Source organism: Panthera tigris, chromosome C2 (assembly GCF_018350195.1).
Source record: "Panthera tigris isolate Pti1 chromosome C2, P.tigris_Pti1_mat1.1, whole genome shotgun sequence".
NCBI classification, from domain to species: Eukaryota; Metazoa; Chordata; class Mammalia; order Carnivora; family Felidae; genus Panthera; species Panthera tigris.
Window position 1 is genome coordinate 101,952,183 of NC_056668.1, and position 25,121 is coordinate 101,977,303.

A 25,121-nucleotide genomic window follows, 5' to 3' on the forward strand; every position below is an offset into this window, starting at 1 on the left:
AAAACTGATTATAAGTTGCAATTTTGCCCTAAATTGAAAAGAAGCTAAATATCCGTGAGTCTCTTTGGGGTGATCTGGCTACAAGAGAGCTGTGGAAGCTGAAACGGTCAGCAGATTCAACCTGAATTGTGAAGGATAGAGGGGGACAGCTTTTGCAGCTGACGTCCTGATGGAAAAACGGTAATTTTCAGGTCTGTAGGCAGCTGGCTGCCAGGGAGAGATGCTGGCCCTGCCTTTACGTAAAAGATCCTTCCTGCATAAACTATGGCAGCAGTTAGGCATGAACCCCAGTGATGAAGCCAAAGTAGGAAAGCAAAGAGGCAGACAAATCATAAAAGCCATTCCAAATAGAATGTAACTATATGAACAGACGGTTAACACCTTGAACAAAGAAAGAATAACAAGGGCATTTGCTCAATTACGATATAAAAACAAATCTTTTTGAAAATCGAGAACACTGTTTTAGAATTAAATTATTCTAGAGATGAATCGAAGGAGAAGATGGCCATGTTTGAGACCTGATTTATATACTTGGGAGATTGAGAATCTGAGATGGAAGTCATGAAAGGAAAGATTTTGCGGGCAGAATCTCAAAATAAATTCACAAAAATAAAAAGGGATGGACGAGAGATAATACTTAACAACAACAACAACAACAACAAAAACAAAACCCCAAAAACAGAACAAAACACAAGAATAGATAAAAACATGTAACACGGCAAAAAGGGAAATTATACAATGGCAAAATGGTTTTTTTTTTTTTTTTTGGTTTTTTGGTTTTTTTGAGAGAGCACGCGTGTACACGTGGGAGCATGAGAATGGAGGAGGGGCAGAGAGAATCTTAAGCAGGCTCTACGCCCTGCACGGAGATAGGTCTCAATCTTACCATGGTGAGATCATCAATTGAGCGGAAATCCAGAAATGGTTGCATTTAACTGACGGAGCTACCCAGACACCCCATCAAAATGCTTAATTTATGAAGAATATAAGCAGTGTAACAAATAAACAACAGCATATTAATATTAATATTAATATTAATCCAAAAACTATTATAAATGCAATTAGAACATGATGAATATAAAATAGTGGGAATATTTTAATAACTATTCCAAAATCTAACAGAACTAGCTGCTAAAAATAAGCACAGATATAGAGGATAAACTAAATAAATAAAATAAATAAATATCACCAAATAAATAAAATCACCAAACTCTATTTAATAAATCAATAAAATAAAGAACGTATATTTTTGGTTTGCCACGAAAATATACCAAAATTTAACAAAACACTATGTACTTAGCACAAATAAATACTAAAAATTTAAAAAGTAAAGCCACGGTTCACAAGCATACTCCAAAAGTTTAGAAATAAAAGATAAATGTTAACTTAAAACACTCTCTTTGAAAATTAGGAAACATAAATATATTTTGTTCAAAGAATAAATTAAAAAGCTGAAATTACACATTATCTAGAAAACAATGAAGATAAAATATTTAATCAAAACTTATATAGAAAACTACACGTTCAAAAAATGCCCACAACCTTAAAGACGTATTAAAGATAAAGAAAAGAAGTCCTCAAACTTAAGATTCATTTTTTTTAAAAATTTTAATGTGCATTTATTTTTGAGAGAGAAACACACAGAGTGTGAGTGAGGGAGGGGCAGAGAGCAGAGACATGGAATCTGAAGCAGGCTCCAGGCTCTGAGCTCAGTGCAGAGCTCCATGTGGGGCCTGAACCCACGAACCACAAGATCGTGACCTGACCCAAAGGTAGATGTTTAACCTACTGAGATACCCAGGTTCCCCAAGATTCTTTTTTAAATATAAACAAAAAGAAATCAAATAAAATAAGAAAATAAGAAATTATTTTAAAAAAGCTAAAGTTAAGGAAATATAACAATAAAGGAAATGCAGAAAAGGTGCTTCTTTGGTTCTATTTTATTATCTTTCTATTTTATAAATTTTATATATTTACTGTTTTTATTTGATTCAATTTCTTTTATATTCCTGAATCTATATTATTATTATTCCAATAATGTAGATAAATAGGGAAACAAACAAAGCAAGAGAGCAAAGCATCCAGAAATAGAAATGCAAAGAAGAACTGGCAACAATACATAATCCACTAAAAGAAAAGAACATTACGTCATCCCTTAATAATAATTCGCCCAGGGCTGGATTATAAAGTTCCACGGTCATGCTAACCCTTCTCTACTGACTTCACTACAGGGGACCGGTCTGGGAACAGAGGATATTAGTATCCTTTAGGTGACCTGAGGTTACGGAATATCCCTACATTTTAGCCTTTCAGGGATTTTCCCCAAATTCTTCCAAGCTTAGAAATCATTTTAACAAACTAAAAACTGGGTAACTGTGCATGGCGTTAAATTTAATTTTGAGAATAAATACTTTATCTCTCTAATACCTTGTGATATGACAAGTGTCCTGCCTTTTAAAAAGTTGCTAGTAATACCTTAATCTGTAGAAAATGTATGAGTTTTTGGAAATGCTTTTCACAAGTATTTTCTCATTTAATCTTGATGGCAGCCTTGTGAACCAGGCAACCGCCTTGGAATCCTAACATTTATTTTGCAAAGAGAGAAAACAGAGACCCAACAGAAACTTAAATCTGGAGATTTTCCTACATTACACACTTTGCTTCACTTCCTTTTATCCCCCTTATTTCAATCATCATTTTAAATAACTGTGCCACTCTTAGGTCTCAGGTCTTTCGTGGACACCCTTGCCACTGACAGCATGACTGATAATTAAGCCATATATATTTGACCATATGTGCTTTATATAGGTTATTTCATCCTGTAATGATTGAAAGTTGTTTCCAAATTCTCATTTTTGTAACAATGATAAATGCAATTCTCATTCCAACTTTCAGATTAAGTCACAACCTCTTTTTTAACTTCTTTCTTCATTTCACATTCTGCCCTCTACACATAGACCCATAATTTCTTGCTCCTGGTTTATCACATGAATTATTTCATGCAAGTTGACTTATCACTTTTTAAAACCATCCTTTCTGCTTATGCACCCTGCTCCCAATTTTTCAGTAAGATAAGCACACACAAGAAAGGATGAGAGAGACAGAAACAGAGACAAGGACAGAGAGAAAAATGAAAAGGAAGAACAAAAGAAAAAAGGAAGTAAAATTCTTGATAAAGCCTTTCCTCAATCTTTCAGATGAAGTCAATTGTTCCACTTTGTAGGCAAAACACATTTCTGAATATACCTTTGTAACAGGATCTTTATTTTATAATCTTCTCTTTATTTTGGAGTTATCCAATAATTTGTTAAAGGGATACTCCTAGCCCCCAGTCCCAAGCCAGGGAAGTCACAAAGTTTACAAACTTTTGAACCATTAATCTGTGTGTAATGAGGGTGGATTTTTCTATGATCTTGGCTATGAGGAAATCTTGAGCTAGTTCATATTAGCACCAACTAATTACTAATTCCAAATACTGGTGAGGAAGAAGATCTCCGTCACTTACCTCTCATGTCCTCATGGACTGGGGATGGAGGTATCTAAAAATATCCTGGAGACTGAAGATGGAAAACAATCCAGAGTGGGCAGCTTAAGTAGAAAGAGCATATTAGGCAGTCACTCCTGCTAGACAATCCATGGGTAACATGAAGGCAGCTGTAGATGTGCTGCTCCCCTAGAGTGACATCAGCACAGGTTTCAATTTCATTCACACATTCCAGAATAAGAACCATTTGGGTGGGATTGCAAACTGAGGAACATAAGAAGAATGCTGAACAAAAGCTCAGAAGACAGAAAATACCAGGTAGGTTTGGAGAAAAGATTCTAATTGCACAGAAGAAAAAGATTTAATGGGGAATAATTTCTACTAGTTAAAGTAAAAATGACAGATCAGGAAGGGCCATGAATGCTATGAAATAGCACATAAGGAGGGGGCTGACAAAACTGTAGCCATTCTTTATAAAGATTATTTAAAAAGCAACGTGTATGATAGATTTGGGGATAAGACACATGGGAAAGCCAGTTATGAAATTACGATAATAAAGCAGCTAATAGAAACTAGGACAATTACTACAAGACTAGAAAAACAAGGATGTGTATGATAAATATTTCAAAGATGGACCCTAGTGGTGTTGCAACAACTCTATACAATTATAATCAAATTCCCTTGTATTGCAAAAGAAGTTCCAGAAGACGTAGGTCTCTACTTTCTTATCCAAAGAACTTTGTTGGATATTCTTGATTAGAAATCTATCGGGGCGCCTGGGTGGCTCAGTCGGTTAAGCGTCCGACTTTGGTTCAGGTCACGATCTCACGGTCCGTGAGTTCGAGCCCCTCGTCGGGCTCTGTGCTGACTGCTCAGAGCCTGGAGCCTGTTTCAGATTCTGTGTCTCTCTCTCTGACCCTCCCCCGTTCATGCTCTGTCTCTCTCTGTCTCAAAAATAAATAAACATTAAAAAAAAAATTAAAAAAAAAAAGAAATCTATCATTATCAGAAAGCTTTCAGAATCAGTGGTGTACTCTCTGGTTTCTAAGTTTAGCAAGTACTGCACTTTTATATCTATAAGCATCTATTAAAGAATATACCTATTAACCCAATAAGTATTTATAAACTATTTATTACATGCTATGTACCTTTCCAGGCTCTGGGGATATAGCAGCAGTAAAGAAAACAATTATTTTGTGACATCATGTAGCATACTATGTAGGAGAGGAAAACAGATAATACATCAATATACAAGCTAAGTAAAAATGAAATAATATATTTGATGATAATGAGAATGAAGGAAAAAATAAAGCAGGGAAAGGGGATAGTGTAGGTCAGGGAGGTGGAGAGTTGTTTTTTCAAACAGGGTAGTCAGGGAAGGCCTCAATGAAAGACAGCCTTTGAGTCAAGACTTGAAGGAGAGGAGGCAATGAACTATGTGGGTGGAGGGGACAAGAATTCCAACAAAGGCACCAGCAAGTACAAGAGCCCTGAGACAGAAGTACATCTACCATGTTCAAACATGTGTAGAGAGAAGAGTATGGCTGAAGAAAGGAGAGTAGGAAAATATTAGTAGGGGGTATATTAGAGACATCTTTTTTCCAAATCATGTAGGACACTGTAGGTCACTGTAAAGACTTGGGGTTCAGCTTTTATTCAGGTGGAAAAGGAATGCCATTGGAGGGTTTTGAGAAGATAGACAGAATGTGACTTTAGTTCTAAAAGGATGATTCTTTCTGCTGTGGGAATTGGATCGTTGGCAGTGGTGTGCACAGCAGAGAGATCAGTCGGAAGGTTGTTGTAAAGATGGGGTAATAAATGGATGGCATTGACATAAACCAGGGAGATAGTGGTGGAGGTGATGAGAAGTGGTCAAGTCCTGTTCTTTGTTGGATGATAGAAAACAGGTGAAATCTCCTTAGCCTCAGTTACTCATGAAAACCATTCTTTTTGTTATACTCCATCTCCCCTGGGTCCAGTCAGTGTTCCACAGTCTCGAAATTTGTTGAGCTTTCTCCCTAAGCATAGCACAACACTGGCTAAACTGTATAGATTGACGTGTGCATATCAATCAGTAAGACATCTCCCTATCCAGGGATACTACAACATTCATGTATATATTCAAAGCTTTTCTAGCTGATTCATTCTGTATCCTTAGAACTCTCTTTGGCCCCTGTTTCACATTCAGTACAGGTGTGTTTAAAAGAAATATGTAAAGAAAATGACAGACTGTCTGACATCTAGAGGAAGAGTGTCTGTTGTAAAAGTTTCTTAAAAACGGGTGTCTGGGTGGATCGGTTGGTTGAGCATCTGACTCTTGATTTTGGTTCAGGTCATGAGTCTAGGGCTGTAGGATTAAGCCCCACTTTGGGCTTCACACTGAGCATGGAGCCTGCTTGAGATTCTTTCTCTCCCTCTGCTTCTCTCCCATCTCATGCTCTCTCCCTCTCTCTAAAAAATAAAAAAAAAAATTAAAATAAAAAAAAATAAAAAAAATTAAAAGCTTCTAAAATGCAAAACCAATTTTTAAATTTAAAATAAGTCTTGCCAAGGGGTTCTAATATCAAAAAAATATAAAGAACTCGTAAAAACCTCAATAGCAAAAAAAAAAAAACAAACAAGAAATCTGATTTTAAAATGGGCAGAAGATATGCATAGACATTTTCCCAAAGACACACAGATGGCCAACAGGTACTTGAAAAGATGTCCAACATCACTAATCAAAGGAAAGGCAAATCAAAACTACACTGAGATATCACCTATCAGTCAGAATGACTAATACAAAAAAATACAAGAAACAATAACTATTGTTGAGGATATGAAGAAAAAGGAACTCTCATGCACAGTTGGCAGGAATGTAAATTGGTGCAGCCACTGTGGAAAACAATACAGAGGTTCCTCAAAAAATTAAAAATAGAACTACCTACCATATGACCCACCAATTCTGCTTCTGAGTATTTATAAAAAAGAAGAAAAATAGCAAACAACAACAAAACAAAACAAAACAAAAACCAACCTCTAATTCAAAAAGATATGAAAAGATATGTGCACCCCTATGTTTATTGCTGCATTATCTACAATAGCCAAGATACAAAAACAACCTGAGTATCCATCAAGGTATGGATAAAGATATGAGGTGTGTGTGTGTGTGTGTGTGTGTGTGTGTGTGTGTGCATGTGTCTGTGTGTATAATGGAACAGATTCCATATATATATATATAATGGAATATTATTCAGCTATAAAAAAGAACGAAATCTTGCCATGTATAACAACATGGATAGACCTTGAAGGAATTATGCAAGTGAAATAGTCAGATGGAGAAAGACAAATACCATATGATTTCACTTATATTTGGAATCCAAAAAAGCAAACAAACAAAACAAAACCAAAATCCTAAATACAAAGAAGAGAATGGTGGTTGCCAGACAGGAAGGGGGTTTGGGGAGTGGGTGAAATGGGTGAAGGGAGTAAAGGGATACAAACTTCCAGTTATAAAATAAATAAGTCATGGGGGCATAATATACAGCATGGTGACCATAGTCTTTAATATTGTAGAATATATTTTTATTTATTTATTTTTTTTAATGTTTTTACTTATTTTTGAGACAGAGAGAGACAGAGCATGAGCAGGGGAGGGGCAGAGAGAGAGGGAGACACAGAATCTGAAACAGGCTCCAGGCTCTGAGCTGTCAGCACAGAACCCGATGCGGGGCTCGAACCCATGAATCGCGAGATCATGACCTGAGCCAAAGTCAGACACTTAACCAACTGAGCCACCCAGGCGCCCCTGTAGAATATATTTTAAAGCTGCTAAGGTAGCAAATACTAAAAGTTAACTTTGAATGGTGGCAGATGGTAACTAGACTTCTTGTGGGGATCAGTTCACAATGTATACACATATGAAATCATCATCTTGTATACCTCAAACTAATATGTTATATGTTGATTATACTTCAATAAATAAAGCTTGATATGAACTGCATATTGTCATTAATGAACAGCAAGCAAGCATACTTAAAGGGACAATTAATTCTGTGCCACTTCTGAGGTCAACCAAGAAAAAGCTTAAGAAATAAATTGATATTCATAAGTCTAATTTAAAGTGCAATATTAATGTGCATATATTTTTTACATAAAGTAAAAGTCTAATAATATGTAAATTTTCATTGACTTCAGTTGTATACTTCACTCAAAGCAACAGTTAAAGGACACTCTTGTACTGATGATACCAAGGATTTTAGTAAGTTTATTAACTGAAAGCATTTGCTTGAGTTTAAGTTCCTGTTAACAGAGTAAGGACACGCCATCATGTCTTTCCCTCTGAACACAGGTATAAAATCTGGGCAAAAGGCATGAAATTGCTATTTGAGGACTCTAAATTAAGTAGTAGCAGGTAGATTGGTGAAGTAGATGGCAATTTGAAATACCAAGGGATCAGTAATGAGTCTATCTATCACTTTTGTTTTTCTCCAGTGTGCCCAGCCTGTAGCCCTATGTAGCCCCAAACCTGGAAGCGGGCACAGGGGTGCAAACAGAGAGCTCTAGCAGAGGTTCTCTGGTCCTGGTTGCAAACAATCCTGTAGCACTGCATTGGGACCCCACAGGAACCAAAATTATTAGAGTAGATTCTCCCTGCCCAATCAGTACACTTGCGGTCCCAAAAGAAAGAGCTGAATTACCTTTCCAATTTCTCCTTGCAATTTTTTCTTAGCCTTAGATGTTGGCAAAGCTAGAGAAGTAGGTACCAGAGAGGGGTAACTAAAGCCCCAGCTTTCTGGCAAAAGGACCAAAAGGGAAGCCCTAGGGAACCAGAAAGTACGGGGGAAATTGCAGAGGGCTCAGGAAAGCAAACCCATAAAGTTATTTATAAAATTCCTGGGCTCCTTTCCCAGAGCTGTACATGCATGATTCTGATCCTAGTCAGCAAACTACGTCTTTGAGAACTGAACTAATAGAAAACCTCTCTGGCCCATAAGGGTCACTGAGTGAATAGCTCAGCACTGACTGAATAGCAATGCACAGGCTTTAACTGAACTGACATTGAAACCATAGTCATACTAAATGCCCACTGAGCTATCATTTTTTTCCAGAAATATGAGATCAACATTTTGCTGTATGCTTTGCAAAAATAAAAATCCTTTCTTATTGAAGAGCATACTCTAATAGTATAGTTACTCTGTGATAATGAAGCTGCTGTTATTTGATATGATGGCCTCTGTGACTGTAATAGTTCATAGTGTTTGCCTCTTACCTGTTAAAATGTTCACTTTTCCTTATTTATTTTTTAAATTAAAATAATAAGTAAATGATAGGTGATATAATACATTTAAGATTTTTCAATAGTAAATTTAAGATGTGAAATTTATTAATGTTCAATTTCAAATATGTTTCTATAAGCAAAAATATAGTTTTAAATTAGAATGCTACATTAAAATTTTGCTATTTCTAAACCAGGAAAATTTATCTAAAGATTTCTCGCCCATTTGCCTCAAGTCTTATCTTTTTCTGTTTAAAAGTTTTGCTTATTATTTTTAAAAATTACTTTTACATCCCAAATCATTTATGAGCATTTCTGGTGGATGTTATTTTCGTTTTAGATACAATGCATGCAGAGTACTGCTTACAGGTTGTGGCCATTTCAAACAGTGATGCAAGGAAAAAAATTTGGCTAATATTTTTTTCATATTTGAGCATATCTGTCTTCACTAACATTTATTGAGGCATAACTGACATGAAAAAAGTTGCACATAAAGTGTACAATTTGGTAACTTTTGACGCATGTGTACACCTTTCATACCACTACGACAATCAAAATGGTGAATATATACATCAGCCTCCCAAATTTTCCCTAGTTAATGCTACCCTTCTACCCCTCAGTCCCTTCCCTAGGCAACTAGTGACCTGCTTTCTGATACTATAGATTAGTTTGCATTTTCTGGACTGCAGGTATATTTTAAGATAGATTGCCAAGACATATATTATTACCAAATTGTCAGTTAAGTGACTGATATTATAGAAGTTGTTTTCTATAATCATTTTTTAAAGTTTTGAGAAAGAGAGAGAGAGCGCGCAAGCACCTATGTGGGGGAGAGCACAGAGAAAAGGGGAGATAGAAAATACTAGCACAGAGTCCAACACGGTGCTTCAACTCGTGAACCACGGATCATGACCTGAGCCAAAATTAAGAGGCACTTTACCAACTGAGCCACTCAGGGTGCCCCCAAAGTTGTTTTCAAAGAGTCTCTATCAACTCACTTCTTCAGCAACATGTACAAAAAATGTTTGTTTTTGTACATACTTGCCTAAACAGTGTTTAAAATTAAACTTGTTGATCTTTTCTGTTCTAAAGGAAAGAAAAAAATTATCTTGCTGTTTATGTCATTTTCTTTCATTGGGTTAAGAGTAAAGAGAGATTTTGTTTCATGTGTATTGGTATGGATGTTCTTACTTCTTATAAAAATTTCTTGTTCATATCATTTGCCTAGTTTTATACTGGGTTGCACATCTTTTTATTAATAAGAGCATTTTTTTTATTTTATTAAGTTAAGCTCTTTTCTGTTATATTTTAACTGCTTTTTAAAAATCATTTTTTCCTGACAATAAAATATCTAAGTATAGTGCATACTAACTCAGTGGGAACAAAAGATGGATATTTTTCATAAGAAGTTTGAGGTATGAAGTTTGTAACTGACATTTGTTCTATAAGCAAACAAATAAACAAGTAGGAAAAGGTCATTCCATAACTACATGACATCCCCCCAAATAAAGTCCAGATGCATCTCCCCCAAACTCATAAATGTATTAGAAGAATATCAGTAAACGTGCTTACAATCACTGAGTAGAAGGCTAATCTAAGAAAAAACACAAAAGTCATAGATAAAGCAAATGCTTATATAAATATTGAACATTTCTATTTTCAAAAATACTTAATATTTTTAAGTGATCAAAACATAGAGTTCATAAGTTTTACTAGGTCTTGTTATACAACAATGTATATACACACAGAGCTATTTTCGTACAATTTTTATATTCTATTTATTCTGCTTGTATATTTAAGTAGGATTTTTAGCAATAAATTACAGTAATATACTTTGTGATTAAATCCATATTTTCACAACAAATGATCACTCTCGGAACAAATTATATACTCCCAAAGTATCATAATTTTAACCGCAGCAAAACTGATCATTCATCTATTTTCAAGAATTCTTACAAAGCTCTTTTTATTGCTGTTAGAACAATCTTCCAAGGGAGATATTATTTGACAAATTAATAAGTGAGAAGAGTCAACAAATACTCAAAGGAGAGGTGATGGGTAAGGTGATAGGTGATATAATGCATTTAAGATTTTTCAACAGTAAATTCAAGATGTGAAATGTATTAATGTTCAGTTTCAAATATATTTCTGTAAGCAAAAATATGGTTTTAAATTAGAATGTTACATTAAAATTTTGCTATTTTTCAAAATACCTAAAAACACTGAGTTAAACTTCACTAAAAAAGAATTGTCAATGTCTGATACACCTGGCTGAGAATAACTTATGAATATTTCAGGATATTCTATTAATCACATATCTATTTTTATTATGTATCGCCTATGAACAGTACTCAAAGCAAACACAACTTGATACATTTCATATGGAAAGTCTAGCTAATCAAACTAAAGTCACTTTCACTGCTTCTTTAAAAACGCCAACACCTGATTTTGATGTGTATAGTAAAGGGGTGCTAAAATGTTTCAATTATTACCACAACTAACCTTATATTTGGTCCTAATTTAATTAATATTGAGCCCACCATACTCTGGATATAATTTCATTGATTATTCTTGGCCATGCTAAATTGGGAGAATAGAAGACAGTGCTCTTAAAATTCCTCGAGAGACTTAGGAAAAGCTTCATGATGAAATTGCTAGAGGCCCTGTATGTTGCAGGAAATTGTGACTCTCTTCATAGTGCATCCAGTTAGGAGAGGAAGAAAGAGCAGTATATGTAGGTGGATCTGTGGCGTGAGCCTGTATTGTTCACAGGGGCAGTATTGAAGTCTTTAAATGCAAAGCAAAAAAAAAAAAAAAATTTGATTTTTTAACTAAAAGGCTTAATTATCTTAACCTTCTAAAAAGCATGTTCTTCGTTTTTTAAGAAAAAATATTACATAGTATGCATATACCACAATTTCTTTATCTGTCATCTGTCAATGGACTTTTAGATTGTTTCCACATCTTTAGCTACTGTGAATTGTGGTGCAATGAACAGGGGAGGGCTGATACGTCTTTGAAATCCTGATTTTAATTCTTTTGGATAAATACTCAGAAATGGGACTGCTTGTAGTCCTATTTTTAATTTTTTGAGGACCTTCATACTCTTTTTTTTTAATTTTGTAAATGTTATTTTAGAGAGAGTGCAAGCAGGAGAGGGGCAGAGAGAGAGAGAGAGAGAGAGAGAGAGAGAGAGAAATTTTAAGCAGCCTCCATGCTCAGTGCACAGCCTGGGATCAAGACCTGAACCGAAACCAAGAGTTGGTCCCTCAACCAACTGAGCCACCCAGGTACCCCTCCATACTCTTTTCAATAGTGGTGGTATATTTTGCATTCCTACCAACTGTGTACAGGGTTCCAGTTTTCCCACATCTTCACCACCACTTCCTGTCTTTTGTTTGTTTTTAACATAGCCATCCTGAGGGGACACCTGGGTGTCTCAGTCGGCATTGGGGCCTCACACTGGGCTCTGCACTGATAGTATAGGACCCTGCTCGGTATTATCTCCCTGCTCCTTCCTGGATTTCTCTCTCTCTCTCTCTCTCTCTCTCTCTCACTCACTCACTCAAAAAAAAAAAAAAAAGCCAATCAGAAGAAATTCTACAATATATAACAACATGAATGAATCTCAAAGACATTATGCTAAGTGAAATAAGACAGTCACACAAAGACATAGACTACATGATTCCATTTACACGAGATGTCTAAAGTGGTCAAATTCATAAAATTAATGAGTAGAATGGTGGTTGCCAAAGGTGGGAGGGAAAGGAGAAAAGAAAGTTATCAATCACAGGTATGAAGTTTTAGTTAAGCAGGATGATTAAGTTCTAGAGATCTGTTGTACAACACTGTAAAGACAGTCAACAATACTTACTGTACACTTAAAAATTTACTAAGAGGGTAAATGGTACTAAACATTTTTATCAAAATAAAATTAAAATTAAGAAAAACAATAAAAAAGGAAAAAAATCATGTTTCCTCTGTCATTTGTTTTTTGTTGTGTTTTGCTTTTTGTTTGGCCATCTTCTACATATCTCTATGAGGCAAAAATGACTTTTTTCAGTAGTTTGCATGAAGAAAATAATGAATGTTACTGAACATGTTTCCTTATGTTATATACTGCCAATCCCTCTCTCTAATTTCTTAGGAATGAGACACTTCTTTTCATCTCCCAGCTAAGAATCTTTGCTGTTAGACTTGAGAATACCTTTATTTGTTGAACAGATATTAGGTGTTTCTACGTGCCATTCAACCAAGGATTTTGAAGAGGACAGAAATATGAACAGATAGAGATGATAGGCATATTTCTCTGGCAGCACTTGATGGAAGGACTACAGGGAAGGAGATCATTAACTGTCACTTAGGTTTACAGGGGAGAACAAAGAAACAGTATGGAAAATACCAGCAATACAAATATACAAGGTATTGTAGAATACGGAGCTTTGATTGAGAATGCTAAATTGAAAGTCTTGGTCTGGATATTTAAAATAAAGCTTTGGTAGCACATACTTTGGTGCTACAACCATGTTGGGCCCTCAAGAGCAGATGAGTTTCTGAGTAGCACTATATTGCATTTCCTGTGTTACTTGGCTGTGCTCATGTTGGTTACACTGGGTACAGAACAGGGAAAAGGAATATAGGGTCTTGATTACTATTTCCAATCAGTTCTCAGGGCTTCTCGACAGCCAGTATTAAATCAAGTGCTCACAATCCCCTATACTACAGATTAACATTTTATACATGATTTGGTTTAACTGCAAATGTATCATCTTAGATGAATAAAAGACTTCATCTCTGTTCCCTGTCCTGACAGCAGGATGGCCTTGGTTCCTACCTTACAGTTCCAGAACTCAAAACTGAGCAGTGACTTAAAAAGGGAGCCTAAAGTTTGGAAGGATGCACAGGGCTTCATCAGCTGGATATAGAAAGGGCCTTACGTTCATAGGTAAGCAATTGTCCCCCAATCTTACACCTGCCTAAAGAATAGCCTAACTATCTCCACAATTATTCCTTGAGGCTTCCTGATTTTCTTTACTATATATTTTTTTATCTTTAAGGATGGCCTTGCCATTCATGGAAACCATGTAATCACCCTGCAGTATAATAAGGTGATGAGAAGTACCGAAGATTGACTACCTCATACCTAAAATGTCACTTCTTTTTTTTTTTTTTTAACAGCCTAGGAAGTTAAATAGGAAATGATATTTACCTGGACTAGAGTCTGTTTTATGTTAGCATTTCCATTATAAACCCTTTGGGAAGCTATTCGATATGTTCATTAAATTTATTAAGGTATAAAGCAAGCAAAGGTTTATAAAGCTTTGGCTGATAGTTTAAAACAAAAAAGGTTTTCCAATTCATATTACCTAAATTGGTTGATCAATATTTCTTTTAGGTTTTTTTTTTCATTCACACGAGAAAAATGGTACTATATTTAAAAATTTTTTTAATGTTTATTTATTTTAGAGACAGAGCACAACTGGAGGAGGGGCAGAGAGAGCCGGAGACAGAATCTGAAGCAGGCTGCAGGCTCTGAGATGTCAGCACAGAGCCCAACGTGGGGCTCGAACACACGAACCATGAGATCATGACCTGAGCTGAAGTTGGACACAACTGACTGAGCCACCCAGGTGCCCCTATTTTAAAATATACGTGGAAATAAAATACATGGGGGCAATATCACAGATGTGTATAATAGCTAGGAATGATGTACTACTTTTAGTTTCCCTTAAAATCAGATTGAGCTACTTTAAAATCTATGATAAAGATAAGTTTGCTAAAAGTAGAGAAAGAAGATATATAGGGGAAAGTATCTTGCCACCTAAAGTCTTTGCCCTAATTTCAGTGATTCTATATTTACGCTTAAAAAGAAACTTAGAGAACCATCTTAACCTCTCTTAGCCTTGATTCCTCCACGTATAAAATGATGGTGATAATGGTACTTCCAAAATCATAGCTATTACGTTCTTTTACACAATTTTTTTTGGTAGGAAGAAATGTGTAAAAGGGATAATTGAAAATTACTGAATTAAATGCTCTAGGTATTATGGTCTGTGTTTGAAAGCATAATTGATACAAAATCCTTCTCTTTCCTAATCATGAGAAAAATAGAATATAGAAGTTTAGTATCTAAGAAATAAATATATTCTTTTTAGTAACACATTTCTATTATTTTGCTTCTGTGTTTTTTCAAAGATACATATTTCTACTAATGGGAACTTTTTAAGTTACCCGGGACAATAAGGTCACCAAATTTTGAAAACAGCTTATATTTGCCTGTTGGATCAATACTCACTGTGAAACACCGAAGGATTTCATGGCTGCCATGACAACCATGGGTTTTCTGAATACAGCTTCTGGTTCTAAGCATTTTACAGCTCTCAATCAGATGGAAATAACCACTATATTATGGCCCAATCAGATATATTAGCATGGTCACAGAGATCTAAGAGGAATTAAGGCACAAGCTAGTATTTATGAAATGTGAGGGTCCTACACAATGATACTGTATTTTAAAAATAAGGTAAAACTTTACAGTACACAAATATACAAAATTCATTTATAGACGAAAATTACAGTTTTTGCTCTATAATCTGAGGTGTCTTATTCTGATTTCCTTCATGAAAACTAGTGAAACCAGTAAGTATGAAAATACATAATCATTTCCTTTAAAGGATTTAAACAACTGGTAATAAACAAGGTTTAATGCACATAAAGGGGCCATGCATTGTAAACCATACCTATGTGACATAAATATTTTAGCAACTGAACTGTAAGCTTTTTCAAATTGCATTGCAGAGATGAGTAACCTGTGGCATCTGGAGCTATTTTGAGTGGCTTTATAGTGAATGTTCAAATTACAGCACATAAAAATGGTGAGGCACGTACTCAAGGGCGGCTCAATTCTCTTGTCATCCTCATAAAGAGAGAGGAACAACAGTCTCTTTGTTGGGTACTTAAGCTGGGAGCTGGGCAGAGAGAAATTGAGAGGGAAAAAGCAATATTAAGAACAATAACAAAACTGTGTTGGGCTTTTGAGCCCAAGGTCACCGCCCCTAAGACTCCTTTTCCAGATATTACTCTGGTTCCCAAACCCCTCCAACCATTTCTGAGCTCTGCCTCTTGGAACATTATCAGGACAATGAGGTGAGAGTGGTGCGGAGGCTCGTGCTTATTTCCAGGTCTCCCATTCTACTTGTGACAAGCACTAAACCACATCTAAAAGGAAACCAGGCATAATGTCTGGGATTTTACCCAGAGGTGAGGAAAAAGGAGAGGGTCACTATGTCATCTCTGTTCCAAGCACAGTGTGCGAAAGCCACTACCTGACCAAGTTGTTTTCAGAGCTGCTATAGTTTCCCTCCCTCACAAAGTGGTTGTGAAAATTAAGAAGCATATAAGGGAACATTTGGCAACTATGAAATAATCTACAAATAAAACTCTCCATCACAAGAAAAGTACGCTGCCAGTGAAAATTCTCAATGATTTCCTGTCAGGTGATATTACCTCATCTATAAACCACACAATAAAATTCCCCTTAGATAACCACCAAAGTTGTAAACAAATTTCTGGAATTAGTAGTCCTGAAATTGTAAATGGTTGGATAATAAAGATGGAAGTGTTGGGCCAGTTCTTGAATGTCTGTCCTAGGTTAATCATGATAAAGAAGATTATGAAACACCTCATACATACATAAAATACATACGTAAAAATTATGATGTTTAAGAACCACAGCTAGCCTCAGTTAGATTTATAAATAAAGGAAAGGAGGGGTGCCTGGGTGGCTCAGGTGGTTAAGCGTTTGACTCCTGGTTTGGGTCAGGTCATGATCTCATGCTTCATGAGATCAAGGTACTCACCAGGCCCTGTGCTGACAGCAGGGAGCCTGCTTGGGATTCTCTCTCTCCCTCTCTCTCTGCCTCTCCCCCCACTCACGCACATACTCTCTCTCTCAAAATAAGTAAACATAAAAAAAAAATAAAGAAGGAGATTATGCTTCATCTTGGGGGTAGTTTTTAGCAAAATCTGTTTCTGGCTGTGCTGATACTTTTTCAACTGAAGGAATGAAGTGCCACCTCTGCCCTGACCAGAAGACTCCCTATGTCTTAGTTTACCTGGAAGACCATCTTCTACCCTTGCCCTCAGTTACTATGTGCCAAACATAACAGCTGACCTCAGCTAGAGGTGTCCCCCTGCCCTGCATTTTCCACTAATCCCTTCTTTTAGGTTGACTTCCTTATGCTTGTGGGAGGAAACAAAATAGAACTTTGTATACAGGCGCTCCACTTTTATAGAAATATAAATGCTAAGGCCTTGAGAATCAGGTTTCTAGACTAAAAAGAACAAATGATTTAGTAACACAACCATGTTTATTACATCTAGGTTGTTTTCATTGAGACACTCACCAGCCTAGGTTAGATTTACCTCTCTTCTTTCCATATCATTTTTACCTCAGAGCTGAACACAATTTTGATGGGTGAATTGGTGTTTCAGGCCATATAAAGGGCGTCTTATCATATACGAGACTTTCATTCTGTTTTAGGGCTTTTTCTTCATTTATTTATAAAATAATAATTTATATCCTACCCATATACAACTACTTTCAAACAAATAAACCTGTCACAAATTAGATACCTTTATGGTCTGTGTTTCAATATATAGTGAGTCGAGTTCATAGAGTGAGGCAGGAGTGGGTCTGAGTGAGTATGGCTTCTGTGTGTGGATATGTTTTCATGTGTTCGGGGACAATAATGCCAGATTAAGGTCTGCCAGAATGCAAAGATGTTAAAAATAGCTTTCTATTTCTTTCACAATCTTTAACCTCTAGCCAATAAGGGAAAAGTAAAATCAAATAAAATAATAAGGAAAGTCAAGAAGAGGCTAGCTATGATGAAGAAATGATGAGTTCAGGTTCTACTACTTGTAATCAAGAAGTCCCCAGAGTATCATGCACAGTCACTAATCTCTTCAGCAACTCACTTTAAAAATAAAAGGTAACTTGGGGCTCTTGGGCGATTCAGTTGGTTAAGGGTCCAACTTCAGCTCAGGTCATGATCTCGCGGTTTGTGAGTTTGAGCCCCACATAAGCTCTGTGCTGACAGCTCAGAACCTGGAGGCTGCTTCAGATTCTGTGTCTCCCTCTTTCTCTGCCCTCAGCCCCTACTCTCTCTCTCTCTCTCAAGAATAAACATGAAAATACATATTTAAAAAAATAAAAGGTAACTTTTATTGTCAAAGACTTCCCATTACAGATCTCTCCCCAACACGACACTGTTTCTTTGTACTTGTAGCCACCCTGGTGTAAATAAGGATCCGGGGAGGAAGAGAATACTCTGGTGTTTATATCCTACATAGACTTTACTGACAGCAGGACGCACCCCAGGATTCCTGGGAGGAGGCAATGTCTCAATCCCATCTCAGGGAAATAGAAGTTCTTTAAATTTTATGTGGTCCCCATGTCTTTCCACAAAATCTTTTCAACTACTTCCTGTTTCATCTCTTGCCCACAGCCGGATACGAGCGATGGGAGCCAGAAATTACTAAGAAACAGAGCTGTCTCCCTCACAAGGGTCTCATCAGGTAATGTAGTAGCCCTTTGCTAGGCAGAGCGCTGCTGCACTAACCACAATTTGCAATCCCTCTTCTGAACCATGATGCTGTTGATGGTATCTTGGTGTGAAGAACAGCCAACCAGCCCTCATACTTCAACCAAGATCAAGGTGCAAGATTTAATAAAGCTGATATAGAAAAATGGGAATAGGTGGAGAAATTCAGTAGTATTTACTTTTCCCAATGCTCACGTCTTTAAAAGCAATCATTTTTTGCTTGATCATTTTGAAACAGAATACATTTTGACATAGCTATTTTGATAGTCAATTTAATATAGCAGGAAAGAATGGCCTTGTTAAAGCATTGGATTTAGATCTCGTTTCTTGTTCCTCAATTCCCAAGGCCTTTTACTTCATACCTTATTCGCAAATGTCTACAATTAGATGTTACCTTTATTTATTTTTTTAACATTTATTTATTTCTGAGAGAGAGAGAGAGACAGAGCATGAGTGGGCATGGGGCAGAGATAGAGGGAGACACAGATTCTGAAGCAGGCTCCAGGCTCTGAGCTGTCAGCACAGAACCCAACATGGGGCTTGAACTCACGAACCGTGAGATCATGACCTGAGCCAAAGTCAGTCACTTAACCAAATGAGCCACCCAGGTGCCCCAGATATTACCTTTATTACAAGACAAAATAAAGATATATGCTAGGATTGCAATGTGTGTAAATTTCTAAGGTAGCCATCAATTTTGTTTCCCAAATTTTCAGTTTACAGAAGTTTTATAATATTATATGTAATAAGTATATGGAGAGAGAGAAATGTTATAAAAAACCTGGGTGCTCTAGGCCATTTGAAGACAATAATAATAAGTGATCCCACTGTTTTAAATAGGTCTTCAAGTTTATAGGGAAAAAATCAGAGAATTTAATATAAAGCAATCATGGATATGGGTGAGTCCTGAGAGAATGAGCACGGGCTTATCATAACAATTGGTGGATGTTGTCATGTGTGCATGGCGGACAAGTTTTGACTCCCAGATGCCAGCAGTTTGTGCCAGACCAGGCCTCATCCCCAGGGTCTCTAACCCTCTGCTTAAGATTCTGTCCAGCCCTAACACTGCTCTCTGAACAGAGCCCACCCCATCCCTCATCCTTATTGTAGGGTGAGGTTAGTTCAGGGATAGGGTGAGGCTGATAATAATAAAGGCTGAAAGCTTAATAGTGCCTTTTTTAAGCCATGTCAAAAACAACCTTGCATCAAAATTGCACATCAAAGTGGCATGTCAGAAAGCTTCTAGCATCAAAATGCTTTTGTCAAAGAAGCTATATAGGTCAAAAGAGCCCTATCAAAATGTCATGTACACATCTAACTCTTCATAGCCCAGCCACAAAAGAAGACAAAGACATCCTAAGATGAACGAGAATTCAAGATGTCACTGAAACGCCCCAGAGAAGATTCCAGTGGGGATATTATGGAGGGTGGGGGAGAGGATAGAAAAGTAAAAAACAACAAACAAACAAACAGGTGAGCTAAATAAGTTAAGCAATCCTTCAGTCCTTTTTGTTCTTTTATCATTAAATTGCAAAAGGACTCACCTCAAAAGTATTTAAATATTCTTTTCATCAAAACCTCAGTTTAAGCTCTCAAAAAGATTAGCCTTAGCCACTTGACACAAGAGTAAAGTTTTTTCCAACCATCCTAAAATATGGCTTCCCACCAAAGTGGCAATTCAAATACATATCAAGCATAGAAATAAAGTGCTTAGTAAGGATGAAATGTAATACAATTTTCTGTAAAAGCCAAATCCCATTTTAAGAAAATCTTAATGGTCATAGGGATAATTTATTTTTTTCAATAATAATATATTTTGCAAGTGGTTCAGTTTGAAGTAAGGATAACCAAGGGCATCATTTTCCTGTCAGAAACAAGATCTATTAGAACAGCTAACAGACCTTTTTCGTTTATAATTTCTATATCTCATAAATGAAGAAAATTCTGACTTCTGCCTTGGGTTTTAATTTTAGCTTTTTTTTTAACCTCCCCTAGATGCCACATTACATATATTACTTGAAGACTGAAACATTGGTCTAAGAAGTAAGATATTTTATATGGCTTTGGGAGAGGGGCTCCTGACCTTTCGGTATAGTAACTAGCAAAAGATAAGGAGTGGCTGGATTCCTTGCATGAGGAATATTTTTCAAAGACTTTACTGATATGTTTAACATCAACATGGGGTCTCTTTTTCAGTATGTGCATAAGGTCCTACCTGTGCATAAGGTACTTTGTCCGACTTTGTTTCATAATGAGACAGTTTTCTGTTTGTTCCTAAAATTTCCATGCCAGATTCCAGTATGATTAGGTTCAATGGTCTCCTTCCCTCAAGGGCATCTAAGCTTCATCCTTACTCTTATCGATAGCTAAGAATACAGTCTCCAAAATAGGGAAGTTATTACCATAACCATTACACTTTTGGAGATTTTACAGTCCTTATTTTTGTCTCATTTTCCAATTTCTTCTTTTTCTATTGTTATCCATATTTAGTGTTGATCCAAGTTGATCCTACACTGACAGCTTATATTCAGGTTTGCAGATCAAGGAATCGTATGCTCATATTCAGTCATGAAGTGATTGCACATATTTGGACCTGCTCCCTAATCTCCCCATTCCTTCTGTTCTGACAACTTAAGTTAGGACTCATCTCTAGCTGTATCAGTTGTGATAGGTAGTGGATCTCTAATACAACTTCTAAACTTTAATACAGATTCACTGATCAAGAACATTGATATTGATATTAAAGCTGTGAAAATCTACACACTGACCATTATGGTTTAAGGAAATCTGGCGAACTCAAGATCAGATGGTTTAGCTGGGTATCCATAATTATGGGGGTAGGGAGAAAAAGAGATAATTATTGGTATTTGTCTTTCAAATCCCTGAGATAAACAATGCTTTTGCAAGAAAATTAAACTGCTACTTTATTCAACCTGGATTATAAAAAGCACAAGAAATAAAGAATAATGTCACCATTTTTAACCTGTTTCCCAAAGCTAGTTATAGACTCTACATCATTTTAAGAGTTTTTAGCCTTTCATTGGCTTTCTGTTTTCTGCCACAACTTTTTGTTCACATGACAAAAGCTATGGAAGAAAGATGAAATGTATTTTTGACAAAACAGGTGCTAAAAATATAAATAAAGAATATGTGACTGCTCTGTAGCTACTGGGGGAAGAGAGATGATAAAATCCCCCCATTTCCCCTGTGTTTCCTGATAATATACAGAAATGAAGAAATAACACATCTTATACATAGGCCCCAAACGAGATAGTCACTGCTTAACAAAATTATTGTACAAAATATGATATGATATACATTTTTATGAAAAAATGAATCATAGTTTTTTCTTCAAAATATTTGAGTATAGGGGCACCTGGGTGGCTCAGTTAAGTGTCTGAGTCTTGATTTAGGCTCAGGTCATGATCTCACTGATCATGAGGTCGTGAGATTGAGCCCCAAGTGGAACTCTGGACTGACAGTGCTTGGGATTCTTTCTCTCTCTCCCTCTCTCTCTGCCTTTTGTCCGCTCATGTGCACACACTTGTGCACATGTGCTCTCTCTTTCAAGTAAATAAACATTAAAAACTTTTTAATACAAAGGGCCACTAAAAAACTTAAGAAGTTTACACTTCTGAATTGTGTCTTAACTCAAGTTGAGAAATCCATAACAAAATCTAAAGAAAAATTAAACACAGTGAAATGCAGCTCTGTATGCCTCCAAACACACATGCACAACCCCACATATACTCATATACCCATATGCATACACATATGTGCACACATATGTGCACAAACACATGCATGCATCCCAACTCATACATATACCTCCAAAGAGCTTCACAATGTGTAGCAGAAAACATTTCAGCAAAAAATGAAGATGGCTAACACAAGGCTGTAATTACATAATGGTGAGTTAATTACTTTAGGGGGACATTGTTTCATATAAAAGCAAATTTATATTTACATTTATTATTTCAAAAATGTTTGAACTATTTTACTAATCAAGTTAGAGCTGTTTAATATTAAACTTATATTTGGCTCCTTTCACATCACCTGGTTCAATTTTCTCATTATTTTATAAATGGAGAAAGTAGGGTCTAGAAAAAGTAAGTGAATTTTGGACACTCACTGGTAGAAACAGGACAGGAATCCTGGACTGATCATCTTTTGTCTTATGCTTCTAAATATTGCTACCTCAGTCCCTTCCTCTAGTTTTCACATATTTCAGTAAAAATATGATCTCTCCTTCTTTAGGAATTTAGAGCTTAATTAATTAGCTAGTGTAGTTTGTGCAGAGGACAGTAGGTATATCAAGTCCCTCCTCTAACTCCATTTTTTTATTCATTTTGAGAGAGCGAGAGCACGAGCAAGGTAGGGGCAGAGAGAGAGAGACACACAGAATCCCAAGCAAGCTCCACAATGCCAGCGCAGAGCCCAACACAGGGCTCAAACCCACAAACTGTGAGATCATGACCTGAAATGAAGTCAAGAGCCAGATGCTTAACCGACTGTGCCACCCAGGCACCCCTCCTCCAGCTCCATTTTATCAGTTGATCATTTTCTTTAATACGTGAGCTTCAATTTACTTGGAACTTAAGACACAGCAGGAGATCTTTTGTAGCCTTACTCCTACTCTGTTTATAATTATGCTCCTTAAATTCGTTTTTTAGTGATTACACAGATACTTGGTTGATCTATGACATGAAACTTTGTAAAGATCATCACTGGCTACTGTACAAAAGGGGGTTGGGGATGGTAGAGTAGGTGAAGGGGATCAAGAGGTAAAAAGTTCTAGTTATAAAATAACTCATGGGATGAAAATACAGCATAGGGAATATACTCGATGATATTGTAATAATTCATGCAGACAGATGGTGACTACAATTATCATGGTGAGCACTGGGTAATGTATAGAATTGTAGAATCATTGTGTTATATACCTAAAACTAATATAACTTTGTATGTCAGGTAGACTTCAATTAAAAAAACATTCATTAACGGCTACCGTATAAAGTCTAAAATCTCCATTACTCAAAGCTTACTACAATCTGACCTCAAACTAATATACTACTTAATTTTTATGCACAGAGCTTCGCCAAAATTATCTATTTTTTGCTTTCCTTTTTGTACGCAGTGTATACTTTCTTACCTATGCTTTTGAACTGAACTCTTCCTCTGACTGGAGTTGTAATCACAATTTTTTGAATGCTTACTGCGTTCCACAGTATTACAAACTTTACATGCATTAACTCATTTAATTTTCACAATAGCTTCAATAGATCATGTTGAACTATTATTATATTATTGAACCTACTGTATAAATGAGGAGACTGAGGCTCAGAGTTTAGTAATCTGCTTATGGTTACACAGCTAATAGTTGGTTAAACCAGGCTCAACACAGGGCTGTCTGTCTCCTCAGCCCACGTGCTTCTCTGCAGTCCTGCCTCATGATCCATACACACTGAAGCCCTGTACACACATGTGAGGTGATAGAGACCTGGTCTCCCTTAACTCTTTTATTTTTAATTGTTTTTAATGTTTATTTATTTTTGGGAGAAAGAGACGGAATGTGGGGCGGGGGGGGGGGGTGGCGGGGCAGAGAGAGAGGGAGATGCAGAATCTGAACCAGGCTCCAGGTTCTGAGCTGTCAGCACAGAACCCGATGCGGGGCTCCAACTCACAAACCATGAGATCATGACCTGAGCCCAAGTGGGATGCTTAACTGACTGAGCCACCCAGGGGCCCCTTCCTTAACTCTTTAACTTCTGATTTTGTCAAATGTTTATTGACCATCCTGTTAATTTTGTATATGTCAACTATTTCATTTCATCATATGACAGCATCTTTCACATTCTCACCAACTTAAAAAACTTTTTAAAAATTTTTATTCTTCACTTTTTTTTTTTCATTTTAGAGACAGAGAGAGAGAGAGAGAGCAAAAGCATGAACTGGGAAAGGGGTAGACGGAGAGAAAGAATTTAAGGGCTCAATCCCATGACCCTAGGATCATGACCTGAGCCAAAAGAAATAAAAAATTGGCCGCTCAACTGACGGATCTACCCAGGTGCCCCTCACCAACTCTTTTTTTATAAAGTTTATTCTCCTACTTAGATTATAATCTTGCTGAAGAATGTCTATTTTCTTTTTAAATGGTATCTGGCATCTTATTTTTCCCCAACATAATAACTCTACATATAACACAAGTTCCTGGCAAATATAGCCTGAGGGCAAATTATTTAAAAAGTATAAATCAGGGGCGCCTGGGTGGCTCAGTCAGTTGAGGGTCTGACTTCGGCTCAGGTCATGATCTCGCGGTTCGTGAATTTGAGCCCCGCGTCGGGCTCTGTGCTGACCACTCAGAGCCTGGAGCCTACCACAGATTCTGTGTCTCCCTCTCTCTCTACCCCTCCCCTGCTCTCTCTGTCTCAAAAATAAACATTAAAAATTAAAATTAAAGAAATAAATCAACAATAAATTAAAAGTATAAATCACTGTGATTTTAAAATACATAATTAAGAGTCATAACCTCTTTGGACCTCTGTTTGTTCTCCATATTCATAATAAAATATATTTTGTTAGGATGAAATACTAATTATGAGGCTACCTATTACTTACTAAGTAAACACTATGTGACAAACACTCATGAGATTAGATTCTTATAACCACTTATAATCAATTATGCTCATTTTGTAACAAAGGGAAATCAGAGATCAGAAAGCATAGGCGAGATACTTCAGACTTTGGAAGTAAGTGAGAGCGCAAGGATTCAAAC